Raw genomic sequence first — 15,174 nt, 5'->3', positions numbered from 1 at the left:
GGTAGAAAAGCTTAGTGAGATTACCTCATTCTACCCGGCAATTCCGACTGTTTCGGCTGCTGAATAAACTGTTCCCGGCTATCCCTGCGCTGGCCCTGCGTAGGCCCTACATCAACCTCAATAGGCTCTGCTTTAGCCCAACTAGGAAACGTCTGCTCTCTGGAGCAGTTTCCAGCCCTCCTGGCGCAGAAATCTCAGCTCCCCGGCAAATTTCGATTTCTGCACTGGAAGATTGCGCTGCTTCTGCGTGAGCCCTTCTAGCTCTGCGTCAGCTCTGCATGGGCCCTTCTGTCCCAACGTCAACCCCTCCTGGGTCTGCGTTGCCTCCTCCTGGTGTCCCTCTGCCTCTCTGCTACTAATCGTAGGTCCTGGAGAAGATACTCCAACCCAACTATCCCTACCCCTCACTGCAAAAGTTCAATATTGAAAATCTCCCGGCAGCTGCTCTACTTTAGAAAATTGATTCTCTGAACTCTTTCTGTGTGTTTTCCCAAGTGACCCTCAAGCCTCCTTAAATAATCTCCTCGTTGACATTCAACGGCCCAGATTAGAAGCTAATCAATGGCTAAGATCATTTATGCTTGATCCTCGTCTTCTTCTAGAAGTTACACCCATGGTTTATATTAATACCCTTTAATTATTTTATTCTCCTAAGTCTAGACTTAGAGTCCCTTTTTTAAAAATAATTAATTATTTTAATAAAACTATTTTTAGGTGGAATTTCTCAAAACACTTTCTGGGTTCTTTGGAATACATATGTCCAAGCCTCCCTGCAAAACTTGAGACTTAGAGCACATCCGATGCTACCAGAAATCAACAATATAAGTTGAAAGAGTAGCCATATATCTGGCTATAGTTCATCAAACTTGTTTGTTCATGCTGCAATGAACTGTGAGTTCAAACCATCATAGACACTACTCATTTATATAATATTTCTGTTGTGTATTAGCTTTTCCACTGTATATCAGAACTATAAAATGGTGGTTGGCACCTACAGTACCTCTGTGTGAATTCTAAGCATGTATTTCAATGAATAGTAATGAAGCTTGTGGTTGGGTTTAATGTTGATATTAAATTAATGATCTAAAGTGCTTTCGCAAGTGTTTTTTCCTGTATGCTATAGATATTTATATGAGGCAACAACGAAAAATGCACCTACAACACTTGGTCCACAAACTATTTGTTAAAAATGCTATAGTGACCCAAACCATACAAATTCAAAATGAGCATATAATAAATCAGAGGTGTTGCGGAGAAGTATTTTAATGCCTAAACAAATCAGATTTACACCGGCAGTCATAACGAATTGTTTGACCAAATGCCACTGTAATGTTCCAAACATGGATAAATAGTGATATGTAAAGCAAAAACAAATACAACACCAGAAATTTCAAACGTTAATACTCATAAAAAACTCCAGAAGTAAGAACCAGCTGAGCCATTTTATTAATCAAATGGAGCAAGTAATATAGTATGGAAGAAGTGCACCTGAGCTTGCCTCAACGGCAAGCATGACAAAGCCCAGCAGATAAAACAATAAGTCCAAACGTTGATAACAACTGCTCCAATGATGCTCTGCACTGCCCAGAAAATATGCATTGTCTGTTGGAAAGGAACTACTAGAAACCCCACCTCCGGTGATAAAAAAACGCAGCAAAATTAACCTTAAGCTCCTCGACCAAAACCCAAAAATGGTTTGGTCTAGTTTTGACCTCCCAAAATCGACCTCCAAAAGGCCCTACGCCCTCCAAGACTGCTAAAGCACACTGCCTGCCAATACACCAACGAAATCGCCTTCAAATACTCTGGAAAAGCAGAAATCACCTCCACTAATGTTTCCCTTCTCTCTCCTGACAAGGATCAACCTCAATAGTTGAGTCTCCACCTCCCACGTGTGCCCAATATCCTCCTTCTGCGCTGGCCTAGGAAGTGCGAAAACCCCACTGAATAGTAGCTCTCTCCTCCAACCCAAAAACTCACCCAAATGGAAGCAAAACACTAGAGCCTCCCTTCCAGAATTTCTCCTGGCCAAAGCTCCTCTAAAAAACGTCAAAATCACAACTCAGCTTCTCCCACTGCGTCCTCCAGAAATACGCACCACCTGGAGATGCTGAATACAACTGCTGGAAACCACACTGAAAATCTCCTCCAAAAGAATGTGGATGAATCCTCTCTAGGGTGGCACTCGAAGTCCCCCAAAGAAAGGGTGAGTTCTTCGCTTGAAGAACTCTTGCTAAACAGCAGGCGACCCAGCTAAGCAACTTGAGTAACCAAGACGAAATTTGATATGCCAAAGATGCTCAAATGAGGAGTGTTGCCTTCCTTTTATAGATTTCGTGGAGCACTTTCCCTATATTTTCCCTCCTTCATAAGTCCCTCACTTAACCATCGACTTCCCCTCTCATGCAATTCAAACTAGGGAGTGCATATTTTCCTAGTGTGGGTGGCCCCCACGTGTTACTTAACAAACCCAAAATAACTTACTTCTAATGACTAAGCCTCCTAATAAAACTGAATGGGCCCCATCTCCTCCAAAATTGGCCCCAAAATGTAGAGATTAATCTTGTTCCAAAATAATTTAGGAAGGGACATTACAGCCACAACGATCAAACCATATAAACTTTGATAAACTACAGTGGGTATTTTAAGAAAATCCTAAGAAGGAACATTACAAGGACTCATCACATCTCTAGTGACCTGGCATCAATCTCTACATAATGCCCTATCCAACAGTACTTGCGGTAGAAACCAATGATCCCTTCAACAAATACAGTGTAGTTAATGAAAAACTAGTACAATATCTAAGACTTATGACAAATGCCACTAGCTCTCTCAAGAACGTCTGTCCCTGATCATTTCATCTTCTCATAGTAAGGTTTGTTTCAATTATTTATTTTGCCTACCTCCATAAACAACTAACTAGATGCTATAAAAATTTGGAAACCATGAATCCTACTACAGTAATTGATAATATTTCTTCTATTTGTTAAATTATTTGCAGTTTTCTACGACAAATATCAAAATACATACACTGCAGCCTTCACAAATAAAATTATGCGGAAAGAAAATACAAGGAAAATACTAGCACATATATAACCATAGTGACAGTTATTTTTGGAAAATTGTCCCCGAAAAAACCCAATGTGGGAAAACCGATGCAGCAGATGAGGGTTTCTTTTATTAATCTTCAACAATAATTTTTGTACAAGACAAAATAGAGGAAGAGTCACTGAGAGAAATTTTCTAGTGAATTTCTCACACTCCATAGCATTTCTCTGACCCCGAAAAGGACCTTCTGCCCCTTTCGCTTGCCTTTCTGCGTCACCCTCTACACAATGACTGCGTAGGCCCTACGTCAACCCTTCTGCGTTGATGATCTGCGTCCCTCCTCTGCGCTGCCTCCTCCAAATTTGTCCTGCACTCTCAAACTATGCTGATGCCCTCTCTCTCCCACCTGCAACTCACTCTCTGATTCGATTTTCTCTTGTCGAACTTCAGCCATTGAGAAAATCGATCTACTTGAGCAACTGAGTATCTGCTCTAGTGTATTCTCCATCTACCCATCGACTTCTTATAATCTTTTGTTGGAGCACCAACGACCAAGATTAAAACATAATCGATGGCTAAGATTAACTAGAAATCAATCCATGTCTTCTTCTAGAAGATTCTCACCATGACTTAATTAATACCCTTTAATTAACCAGATTTCCTAAGTTTAGACTTAGGAACCATTAAAAAAAGGTTAATTATTTTAATTAAGTCGTCTCTAGGTGGAATTTCCAAAAATGATTTCTGGGTTTTGGAGAATACATGTATTCTAGCCTCTCCACAAAATTTCGTGGCTAGAACACATCTGATGCTACAAAAATCAACACTCCCTCTTAGCGATGAATGTGTTCTAGTGCTACAACCAACTGAAGCATCACTCTATCTCTGCATCATCTCCTGTCACGCTGCTGATGTCTAGTTGTTGCTGCCCACCAACAACTGCGTAACTCTGATATGTGTTGCATTTGTGCTATTGCTAACCCTGTTGAACTGCTATTAACTACGACATCTGCATTGCAACTCCCTCTCAACTGTTGCTGCTGAGAATCTGTTGAAACGGATTCTCCACCATACCCATTTATTCTCTGAACTTGATGAACTTAGCTCTCCCTAAAGCTTTTGTGAGTATGTCTACTACCTGTTCGTCTGTGGGGACATACTCTAGTTGAACTACCCCACGTTGAACACAATCCTCAATGAAATGACATATGATATCAATGTGCTTCGACCTATCATGGAATACTAGATTCTCATAAAGTTTTATGCAACTCTAATTATCACAGTAAACACTGGTCACTCCCATTTTCTTCCTGAACAAACTCACCGGCAATTTCCTAAGCCATATGGCTTCGCATGTAGTTGTGCTAGCTGCCAGATATTCTGCTTCTGCTGAGCTCAGTGCTACTGACTTCCGCTTCCTGCTGCATCACGAGATCATTTCTGATCCAACGCTGAAGCAGTACCCGGAGGTACTTTTCCTATCCACTGAGCTACCTGCCCAATCTGCATCTGTGAATCCGCTCAATCTGACGTCATCTCCTCGAGTATATTTCAACCCAAGCCCGACTATTCCCCACACATATCTGAGAATGTGCCTAGCTACTGTCCAATGTACCCTTTTCGATTCCACCATGAACTGACTAAGGGTATTAACAGCGAAGCAAATGTCTGCCCTGGTGTTGACCAGATAAATGAGTGACCCAATTAGTTGTTTGTACAAGGTGGGGTCGACTCCCCTGTCCCCTAAGGCATCTATATTTTTCCTGTTGGTAATCATGGGTGTTGCCATGGGTCTGCAATCCTGCATTCTAAATCTCTTCAGAATTTTTGTAGCATATTAATAAAAATATGGGTGAGAAGCTTCTAGGAGATGAGAATCAAGTCTGTTTTAATCTTAGCCGTTGATTAGGGACTTAATCTCGGCAATTGATTCATCAACAGGAAAAGTATAAGAGGAGGCTTGAGGGTCAGGTGGAGAGACACCAAGTGATCAAATCAGTTCGATTTTTCTGGGGCGTGGTTTGCTGAGAAAATCAAACTAGTGATTTGAGTTGCAGTGAGAGGGGCAGAAGCAGAGATTTGGATCGGAAAGGAGTTCCGCACCAAAGAGTAATAGGAAGAGAGGTAGCCGTAGCATCAGAGAGGCAGCGCAAGGGCCTACGCAGCCCAGGGAGGGGCTCACACAATGTTGACGCCTTCTGTAGAGGGTCTCTTGTAGTGGCAGTGCAGGATATTCGCCAGAAATTCGAGATTTTGTTAGAGAAGCGAGGTTCTGAGCCAGGAGGGTTGAACAACAGTCTTCCTCCAACAAATCGATCCAGCAGAAGGGGTGACGCAGTCTCCTAGAGGCAAGACACTGGCCCAAGCAGTGATTGCGCTGGGATTTCGTAGTGTTCGCCGGAGTCAGGCCACTCAGTGGATCAGTTGTGACTTAGAGAAAGAGGTAAACCCTCATATGTATTTCTTACTGTCGAGATTTCTCTGAAAGGTTAGCCAATGTGAGAGGCAACCTGTTGTACTCAGATTTTTCTTGCTTATTAATACAAACTGTTGCACCGGTTTTCCCGCATTGGGTTTTTCTAGGGACGTGTTGTCCAAAAATAACGTTGTCCCTTGTGTGTTTGTTTCATATTTGTTTCAGTTTATGATTTGTATGTCAGTGTAGTCTGCAGTAGTGTTTTTCATCATTGTTTATAATTAAATAACTTAAGGAGTTTAGACTTCTGTGATCCATAACATTGTTTAGAAAATCTTCGGCAAAATCACATAATCAATCTTTTGTCGACGCGTTTCGAACCAACCAGTGTGGTTCATCGTCAGGACAAGTTGACGATGAACCACACTGGTTGGTTCGAAACGCGTCGACAAAAGATTGATTATGTGATTTTGCCGAAGATTTTCTAAACAATTAAATAACTTGTTGAATGAAATAGCAAGTAGGAGATGATAAACCAGTGACTGCAGTGGGATTTATGCTTGTATAGATTCAGAAATTTTTACATGGTTTTAGAGCATTACAGAGCATAGGATACTGAAGCCATCAGCCGGGAGATCCAGCAAATCTGTTGCAGAGAGGCAGCTATCCCGAGTGACAGCATTGTTCCAGAGCCAGAGACGCAGAGGGAGAGTGATGCAGTGTAGAAGAGGTGATGCAGAGGCTCACGCAGTGCCTGCGTCAGCATTCTGAGCCAGGTGAGGGTGACGCAGTAGCTGGGAGGAGCCCACGCAGTAACTGCGTCAGCTATCTAGGCCAGCGCAGAAGCAAAGAGGGGCAGATCAGGCTCACACAGAGCCACGTCATCTTTCTGAGCCAGGAAGGAGTGACGTAGTGGCCAAGAGGAGCTGATCTAGCTCACGCAGTGACTACGCAGAGCCTGAGGAGCTCAGATTCTTCAATTGCTAGGGCAGTGGGAGCAATGCAGATCAGACCTGTGGCGCTGGTGGGACATTGTTACTGTTGTTGCAGAATAGTGTCTATGGAGATGAAACCGAGGTAGAGGGTGTCACTACCTTAACGAATTTCTTGCCAAAAGAAATCTAAGTCCAGGTTGCTGAGTAGCAGCAAACAAGGATTGGAGAAGGGGTGATTCGACATTACTTGGAAGGAGGATTTACGTGAAGGAAATGAGGACTCAGAGGGAGTCTAGAAAGAACTTGTTCCTTAGAGGATTTCTAGTGCCAAAGAAATCCAGATCCAAGTCTTGCTGGGGCAGCGACGAGAGAGGGAGAAGAAAACCTGTTTTATACCTGTTTGAGTAGAGATGGCATTCAATGGACTAAGGGATCAGGACATATTGGATGGAGCATCCAACTTTGTCATCTGGAAAGCCAGAATCCTGGCAGTCTTGGACAAGAACCGCATCAAGGATTATAGCTTGAAAGTGGTAACTGTACCGGTCAATGCTGATCCTCTCAAGAAATACGAGGAGGCTAAAGCAAAGGCGAAGTGCATGATCCTGGACGGGGTCAAGGATCATGTGATCCCACATATTGTTGAAAAGGAAACAACAAGGGAAATGTGGGAGGCCTTGACCACATTGTATGAGGGAACTTCCGTTCAACGAAAGATGTTGCTTGAGAACCAACTAAGACAATATCAGATGCAGAAGGGAGAAGAAATCAATCCCTTCCTTCTCAGGTTGCAAGGGATTCGAGACCAACTGACTTTCGTGGGGTCTACACCAGATCCTAAGTTCATGGTCAAGACTGCCCTGAATGCAGTCACTGAAGACTAGGAGACCTTTGTCCAGAGCATCTTGGGCAAGGCTTCTCTCCCCAGTTGGGAGGAGATGTGGGCAGCTCTTCGACAAGAAGAGATCAGGCGGTTAACCAAGGCAAGAAGTAGCAGTAAAGGAGTCAGAGTCAAGAAGGAGGAAGAGGAGGATGCAGCTCTTGCATCAGCGGGACAGCCAGGGCAGCAGAAGAGGAAAAAGAAAGACATAACCAAAGTCAGATGCTTCAGGTGTGGGGAACTGGGACATTTCGCCACTCAGTGCCCTCGGAAGAAGGGCAAGGAAGAGAAGTCTGACTCGAAGGTTACTCCAATGAAATCTGACAAGGAGGACGATGACGAGGATTGTGCCATGAGTGCTCATGCACCTCTAGAGAAGAGGTGGGGCGACATCGAGTTGTAGTCGGGAAGACTACAGGGAAGGGGCAGGATCCTTCAGGTGCCCAAACTCTTGGATCACATATGGCTACGGGAGCCCTTAATGACAATAGCAAAATGACGGGAGTCAGTTGGTGCAAGGGATGATGGAGCAACGGTGGCAAAGCTAGAGTGCCAGAGTCTGAAGCAGCGTAGTGGAAGTTGCAGCAATGCGAGAGACAGAGAGCAAATTGCAAAAACACAGTAGCAGTAGAGGGTCAGCACAGATTAGCAGCAAAGGTAGATTCAGCATCACGAGGTATCCAGACTGACCAATATGTCAGCTTTGGGTGGCTATTCAGTTGCTTACTTCTCAGCAACTGAGTTGCAGTGCAACAATTAGCAGTGGCAGTGCTATGGGCAGCATCATGCAGCGTATTGAGAGGGAATTGCAGTATAGATGTAGCAGTGTCATGGGCAGTAGTACAGGATACAGCAACGCAGTTGATGAAGGGCAGCAGGCCAAGCATCAGCAGCACAGAGGACCGATGTTGTGGATCAGTGTGATACTTCTATTGGGAAGTATTGCTAGAGCACATTCATCGCTAAGAGGGAGTGTTGATTTTGGGTAGCATCAGATGTGCTCTAGCTCCGAAATTTTGTGGAGGGGCTAGAACACATGAGATCTCCAAAACCCAAAAATCATTTGGAGAAATTCCACCCGGATTGTGAGTTATTAAAATAATTAATATTTTTAATGGGGTTCCTAAGTCTAAACTTAGGAAAATAAAAATATTAATGGGTATTAATAAAAATATGGGTGAGAAGCTTCTAAGAGACGAGGATCAACTCTGTTTTAATCTTAGCCGTTGATTAGGGACTTAATCTTGGTCATTGATTCATCAACAGGAAAAGTATAAGAGGAGGCTTGAGGGTCAGTTGGAGATACACCAAGTGATCAAATCAGTTCGATTTTTCTAGGGCGTGGTTTGCTGAGAAAATCGAACTAGTGATCTGAGTTGCAATGAGAGGGGCAGAAGCAGAGATTTGGATCGGAAAGGAGTTTTGAGCCAAAGAGTACCAGGCAAAGAGGCAGCAGTAGCATCAGAGAGGTAGCGCAGAGGCCTACGCAGCCCAGGAAGGGGCTCACGCAGTGCTGACGCAGGCCAAGAGGGTCTCTTGCATTGGCAGTGCAAGATATTTGTCAAAAGTTCGAGATTTTGCTGGAGAAGTGAGGTTCTGAGCCGGGAAGGTTGAACAACAGTCTTCCTCCAGCAAATCGATCCAGTAGAAGGGGTGACTCGGTCTCCTAGAGGCAAGACGCTGGCCAAAGCAGTGATTGCATTGGGATTTCCCAGTGTTTGCCGGAGTCAGGCCACTCAATGGATCAATGGTGACTTGGAGAACGAGGTAAACCCTCGTATATATTTCTTGATGCCGAGATTTCTTTGAAAGGTTAGCCAGCGTGAGAGGCAACTTGCTGTACTCAGATTCTTCTTGCTTAATAATACAAACCCTCTATCTGCTGCAACGATTTTCCCGCATTGGGTTTTTCCGGGGAAGTGTTGTCAAAAAATAACGGTGTCCCTTGTGTGTTTGTCTCATATTTGTTTCAGTTTATGATCTGTATGTCAGTGTAGTCTGCAGTAATGTGTTTCATCATTGTTTATAATTAAATAACTTGTTGAATGAAATAACAAGTAGGAGATGATAAACCAATGACTGCAGTAAGATTTCTGTTTGTATAGATTCAAAAATTCTCGCAAGACATACTCACAAAAGCTCTAAAGAGAGCTAAGTTCATGCATTTTAGAGAACAAATGGGTATGGTGGAGAATCCATTTCAATAGATTCTCAGCAGTGGCAGTTAAGAGGGAGTTGCAGTGCAGACGAAGTAGTTGACAGCAGTTCAGCAGGATTAGCAACAACACAGGTGCAACTCATATCAGAGTTGCGCAGTAGTTGGTGGGCAGTGGAGCCAGACATCAGTAGCGCAGCAGGAGATGGTGCAGAGACAGAGTGATGCTTCAGTGGGTTGCAGCACTAGAGCACATTCCTCGCTAAGAGGGAGTGTTGATTTCTGTAGCATCGGATGTGCTCTTGCCTTGAGATTTTGTAGAGAGGCTAAGACACATGCATTCTCCAATACCTAAAAATTGTTTGGGAAAATTCCACCTAGAGATGATTTAATTAAAATAATTAACTTTTTAAAATGGTTCCCTAAGTCTAAACTTAGGAAATCTGGTTTTAAATCAGGTGAGAATCTTTTAGAAGAAGACATGGATCGATTTCCAGTTAACCTTAGCCATCGATTATGTTTTAATCTTGGTCGTTGGTGCTCCAACAGAATATTATAAGAAGAAGTCGATGGATAGATGGAGAACACACCAAAGCAGATACTCAGTTGCTCAAGCAAATCGATTTTCTCACTGGCTAAAGTTTGGCAAGAGAAAATCGAATCAAAGAGTGAGTTGCAAGTGGGAGAGAGAGGGCATTAGCATAGTCAGAGAGTGCAGGACAAATATGGAGGAGGCAACGCAGAGGAGAGACACGGAGCTGGGACACAGAAGGGTATACGGAGGGCCCACGCTGTCACTGCGCAGAGGGTGACGCAGAAAGGCCAGCAAAGGAGGCAAGAGGTCCCCTTCGGAGTAAAAAAAGGTTGTGGATTGTGAAAAAATCTCTAGTAAAATTCTCTCAGTGATTCTTCCTCTATTTTGTCTTGTACAGAAATTATTGTTGAAGATTAATAAAAGAAACCCTCATCCGCTGCACCGGTTTTCCCACAATGGGTTTTTTGGGAAACAGTTTCCCAAAAATAATTGTCACTGTGGTTATATATGTGCTAGTATTTTCCTTGTATTTACTTTCCACAGCGTTTTATTTGTGAAGACCACAGTGTATGTATTTTGATGTTTGCCGTAGAAAACTGCAAATAATTTGTTTAAGTAATTTAACAAATATCAGAAATGTTCTTGGTTACTGCAGTAGGATTCAGGATCACCGAATTTTCACAATCTTCTCTAGTGTATTCTCTATCTACCCATCAACTTCTTCTTATAATTTTCTATTGGAGCATCAACGGCCAAGATTAAAACATAATTGATGACTAAGATTAATTAGAGATCAATTCATGTCTTCTTCTAGAAAATTCTCACCATGACTTAATAATATCCTTTAATTAACCAGATTTCCTAAGTTTAGACTTAGGAACCATTAAAAAAAGTTAATTATTTTAATTATTGTCTTCTCTAGGTGGAATTTCCAGAAATGATTTCAGGATTTTGGAGAATACATGTATTCTAGCCTCTCCATAAAATTTCGTGGCTAGAACACATCCGATGCTACAAAAATCAACAGATGCCACCAGAGATTTTGTTGTGCTTATCCATTGTAATCCCTAACACACACATGACTAAGACTGCACTCTATCAGGGTAACCTTTTTCCTTTTTGCATAATTCACAGAGACTATTTCCACCTCTCACATTTTTCTAGTCAATGTTCAAGAAAGTTGCACAGTTGAGACTATTTGGGCATTTTTTTTTGTTAATTTGTTACAGCTGAATAAAAGGATTTAACAAATAAAACCTGTATTAAAACAACTTTTTTCTGACTCGTTATTTCAATTTTTCAGTCTGAGAATTGTAATGTTTGAAACAAATGAGTTTCTGAGAATAAAACACTTCTGGAAAACTACAACTTATACAGACACTTTACAGCTCAAAATGTAGAATTTTTTAGATCAAAATTCCACTTATAAAGAACAGGCAGATTAGTCAGCTAGGCTTCTAAAGACAAGATCATGTTCCTCTGGAAAATATTCTATTTAATAAACAATTCTAAAACAACACAATAACAATAACAACAAGTTTAGAACAAAAAATGCAATGAATATCAGTTCAAGTGGCGGAACAAAAAGCACGCTTACACGTATGAAGGCACTCAGATATTGTTGTAGCTTCTCTCAGGAGCTTGGAGCAGAGAGAGCAAGATAAGCACTCTTTCAATTGATGTTTTTTTATTTTTACATAATGACTAGTCATTGTCATTCCGCTGTCTTGTTTCTCCACCAGCACTGATCACAACCAAACCACATGTAATAGTAAGGCAAAACCTTCAGTGTTTTGGTACCTATGAAGTCAAGCTTTCTGGCTTGTCTGCTGGCATCGACTAGATTGGATCATCTGCAGCAATTTTACTTCTGTCAGGATATAACTGGAAAAACAAAAATATATTAGGAAAATTTGAACTTAGAAAGTTGATAAGTATTAAAATCAAGAATCTTATAAGCTTTAGCAATGAGCACTGTGACATAAAGATCCAGAATCTGTTGAAGCCCAATCTTTTCTTCAAAGACACCAGCTGTAAAATTTAGATCAATGGTAGAAAAAATGATGCTGCTAATGCTCCAGTATCTTTGAGGACAAAACTGATCCGTTCATTCCAGCATCAATCAACTTAACCCCCACAATCATTCCCTTCCAACACCCCCCAAACTCTCTTTTTTGCTTTCTGGAGCATGTGTATCAGGTTTCCCTACCAATCCAATGTTCTGACCTCTAACTGCCACATAGAGAAAACCACCAGACTCAATTAAAAGGTAGCAGTAGTAGGATTACTAACTTAATGATGGAGCAGAAACTAGTAGATTATTCTGAAAATCTATATGAGGGGCACCGTATTTGGGTGTCACCTTAGGTTGCCTTATCTCTAAACTCAATCCTTCTAGTGTCTAACAAGGACTTCTCTTTAGGGGCAAATCCTGTTGATTTTTCATGGTCTTCTTAGCTGATAATTACTTCTAATGATTTTAATTTAAATCCTTTTGTATTCACATTCATCATTAAGCAATTACACAGAAGATTTTCAACAGTAGAACAAAAAAAATGACAGCGGGATCATAAAGAGACAGTCAAACAAGAGACAAAAACATTTACCCTGGGAAAACCCAACAACCTTTTTCTTAGAGAAATTGAAGCGACAAAACTTACAGTTGTGCTTTAGATGTTAAAATACACAAATGTATTTAAAATAATAATTTGTTTGATATGATGAGTGTACAAGAGTGAATGAATGTTACAATGACGGCCCACTTATATACCTAGGCAGGTGCCCTTCATGATTGGGCATGTCTTTTAGACGAGCCTTTTCATTTTAACTAATGGCTATTTAAATAATGATTACTTGAATTATTTATTATTTATATTTATTTGTATTATTTTGTTTTATATAAATTATATTCATAACATTGCCCCTCTCTTCGAAAATCTTTGTCCTCAAAGCTTGTTGCTGACAATTTCCTCAGGTTGCATACGTCATTCTGACATATGTAAGCCGTCATGAGTTTATCCATTCTCCTTTTTCAATTCATTTTTTTTTGTGACTTCTCCACGACATTTTGGCATGTATAATTTGTTAGTAGTACTATCTTGAAATTGGTGTTTATACATTTCCTTTTCGGTTTATTTTTTAAATTAATATTCTTATTTATTTTTAATGAAATTAACTATTTTTTTAAAGAAGTAACTTATAAAAATTTATTATAAAATGACTTTATAATTTAATAAAGTGTCATTATAAGCAACTTCAATAATTTGTTAAGTAGTTCTATTTATTTAATTGTTTTAGTTTTATCTATTTATTTGCTTTTTCCAATAGTCATCGTATAGTTTCATACCGTCACGACCAGACGGGAATGAAGTTTTGCAACAGGTTTTTTTTTCTCTTTTTTAATATCACTTGTAATAACCACCCAATGAGCCCCACTATCATATATGGGCAAAAATATGGTGTCATAGTTAATTAACCAATAAATGACTTTTTCAGTCTTTCTCCTGATCAATTCTAGGTATCCTTTGTTAAATATTTTTGCCAATGACTCGTAGAAAGATGAATTGAAAAAGTGACATTTTAAGAACTTCTTGGGGTTATTGAGTTCCCTTTCCTTCAACAATTGGAAGTATACACCCACTGGATCACTAGTAAGCTGGAGGTCAGGTCTGAGACATTCCAAAAATCTTCTACTAATATCAATGTTGGTGTGTTTTACTAGCACCTTATTCTTGTATTCCTCATTGACAGCCAATTTAACTATAAATTCTTCCTCATTAGTTGGTGGATCAAGTTTACCAAATTCATTTAAGGGAACATGTTGCACAACTTCAAATGTTTCAAGGTCATCTTCATCATTATTATCATCATCATCCTCATAGTCATCTTCACCATTATCATAATCTGAAATTGACATAACCTCTTCTTGATATTCTACATAATGTAGTGATTCTTCTTTTTCTTTAGTTTTCATATAACCACTTGGATCATCGGCCTCATTCATGTCATCCTGAGGAGATCCTGATTCAACATGTTCAACATCATTTTCTTGGTTAGAGCATTCTTTATCGTTAGTCTCTTTCATGTCAATGTTCTCTTTTGTTAGACATGTTGCATATGCTTCAAGATATTTTGTTGATTCTGCAAATGATCTTTTTATTTGTTTTAGTTGTTGTAATTCTTCTCCAGTCTCATTCAACAGTTTAGATTTATTTTTATTTTTTGTAAAGTTAGGCATTCTTCATTCCGGAAAACAGCAAAATTACATCATACTAGAGTTCGGGTGGCAGGTCTGCCCGAAGGAAACCAAACCGCCACCTTTTGGCCTTAAAGCCTGACCAAAATTTAAAAATGTTTAGTTCCTTCTTCCTATCGTAACCATTGTTCTGCTTATTAAAATCGAGGCTAACTACAGTAACATAATACAGTGCCCAGAAACAGTTCAGATTCATCACAAAATAAACTAGAGAAGACACACACCACTAATCTTCATCCGACAAATTAACCGGGGCAGGCTTAGAGTCGTTAGCGCCCGGCTTCAGGATCTTCTGCTCAATGGCCCATTTGAGTTCCAGCATCATTTGCTCCATGTCCTTTAGCAGCAGATGGTTTCTGGAAACCTGGACTTGGACAGCCGCAAGCTCTTTCAGGAGAATGTTCTTTATGGAGGCCGATTCTTCCGTCAGTTGGCGTTTGAGGAGTTCTTCAGCCTGTTTGCGCTCTTCATCCTCCTCTTCGCGAACAGCCTGGTTAACCTCCATAGCCCTGCCGACCACATGCTTCATGATCCAATAGAATTGTAACGTTTTATTGAATAACGTGTTCCTGCCTCTGGTGGTGCCAGGGTCCGTGATTATTTTCCAGTCCTCGCGGGGGATCTCTTGGTTCGCGCTGATTTCCCTCAGCTCGCGCTCCCATTCATGGATAAGAGAGCGGACCTCAGGAGAAATGTCGGTCATGTAACCATCGATCAGGTGAAGGAGTTTGTCGAAGTCGGGCTTCCTGCCCCTTTTGTTCGATTGACTACTGGTGCCAGCATCCCTCTTCTTATCAGAACTGGTCTTTCTTGGAGCCATCTTACCTCTGGCCTGGGGCTTGGGAATTGAGGAAGCTTTCCGACCTGTCACAGCAGAAAACCATAGGTCAGTGCGAGAGAGATGGAACACAATCGAGGTCTGCTCCATTGTAACGGCAAACTCAGCATGA

The 15,174-nt window shown here is 41.0% G+C and overlaps 1 pseudogene; it reads right to left on the bottom strand.

Moving 5' to 3' along the window:
• Nucleotides 1-11,687, bottom strand: part of LOC149250302 (E3 ubiquitin protein ligase DRIP2-like) — a 313,805-nt pseudogene extending 302,118 nt beyond the window's left edge.
• Between the last annotated feature and the right edge of the window lie 3,487 nt (nucleotides 11,688-15,174).

Source organism: Pinus tabuliformis, chromosome 7, assembly GCF_031772625.1.
Source record: "Pinus tabuliformis cultivar Carrire ecotype Pingquan chromosome 7, CPIR1, whole genome shotgun sequence".
NCBI lineage: Eukaryota > Viridiplantae > Streptophyta > Pinopsida > Pinales > Pinaceae > Pinus > Pinus tabuliformis.
The sequence above is the reverse complement of the archived record's forward strand: the minus strand, read 5'-3'. Positions and strand labels throughout refer to the sequence as shown.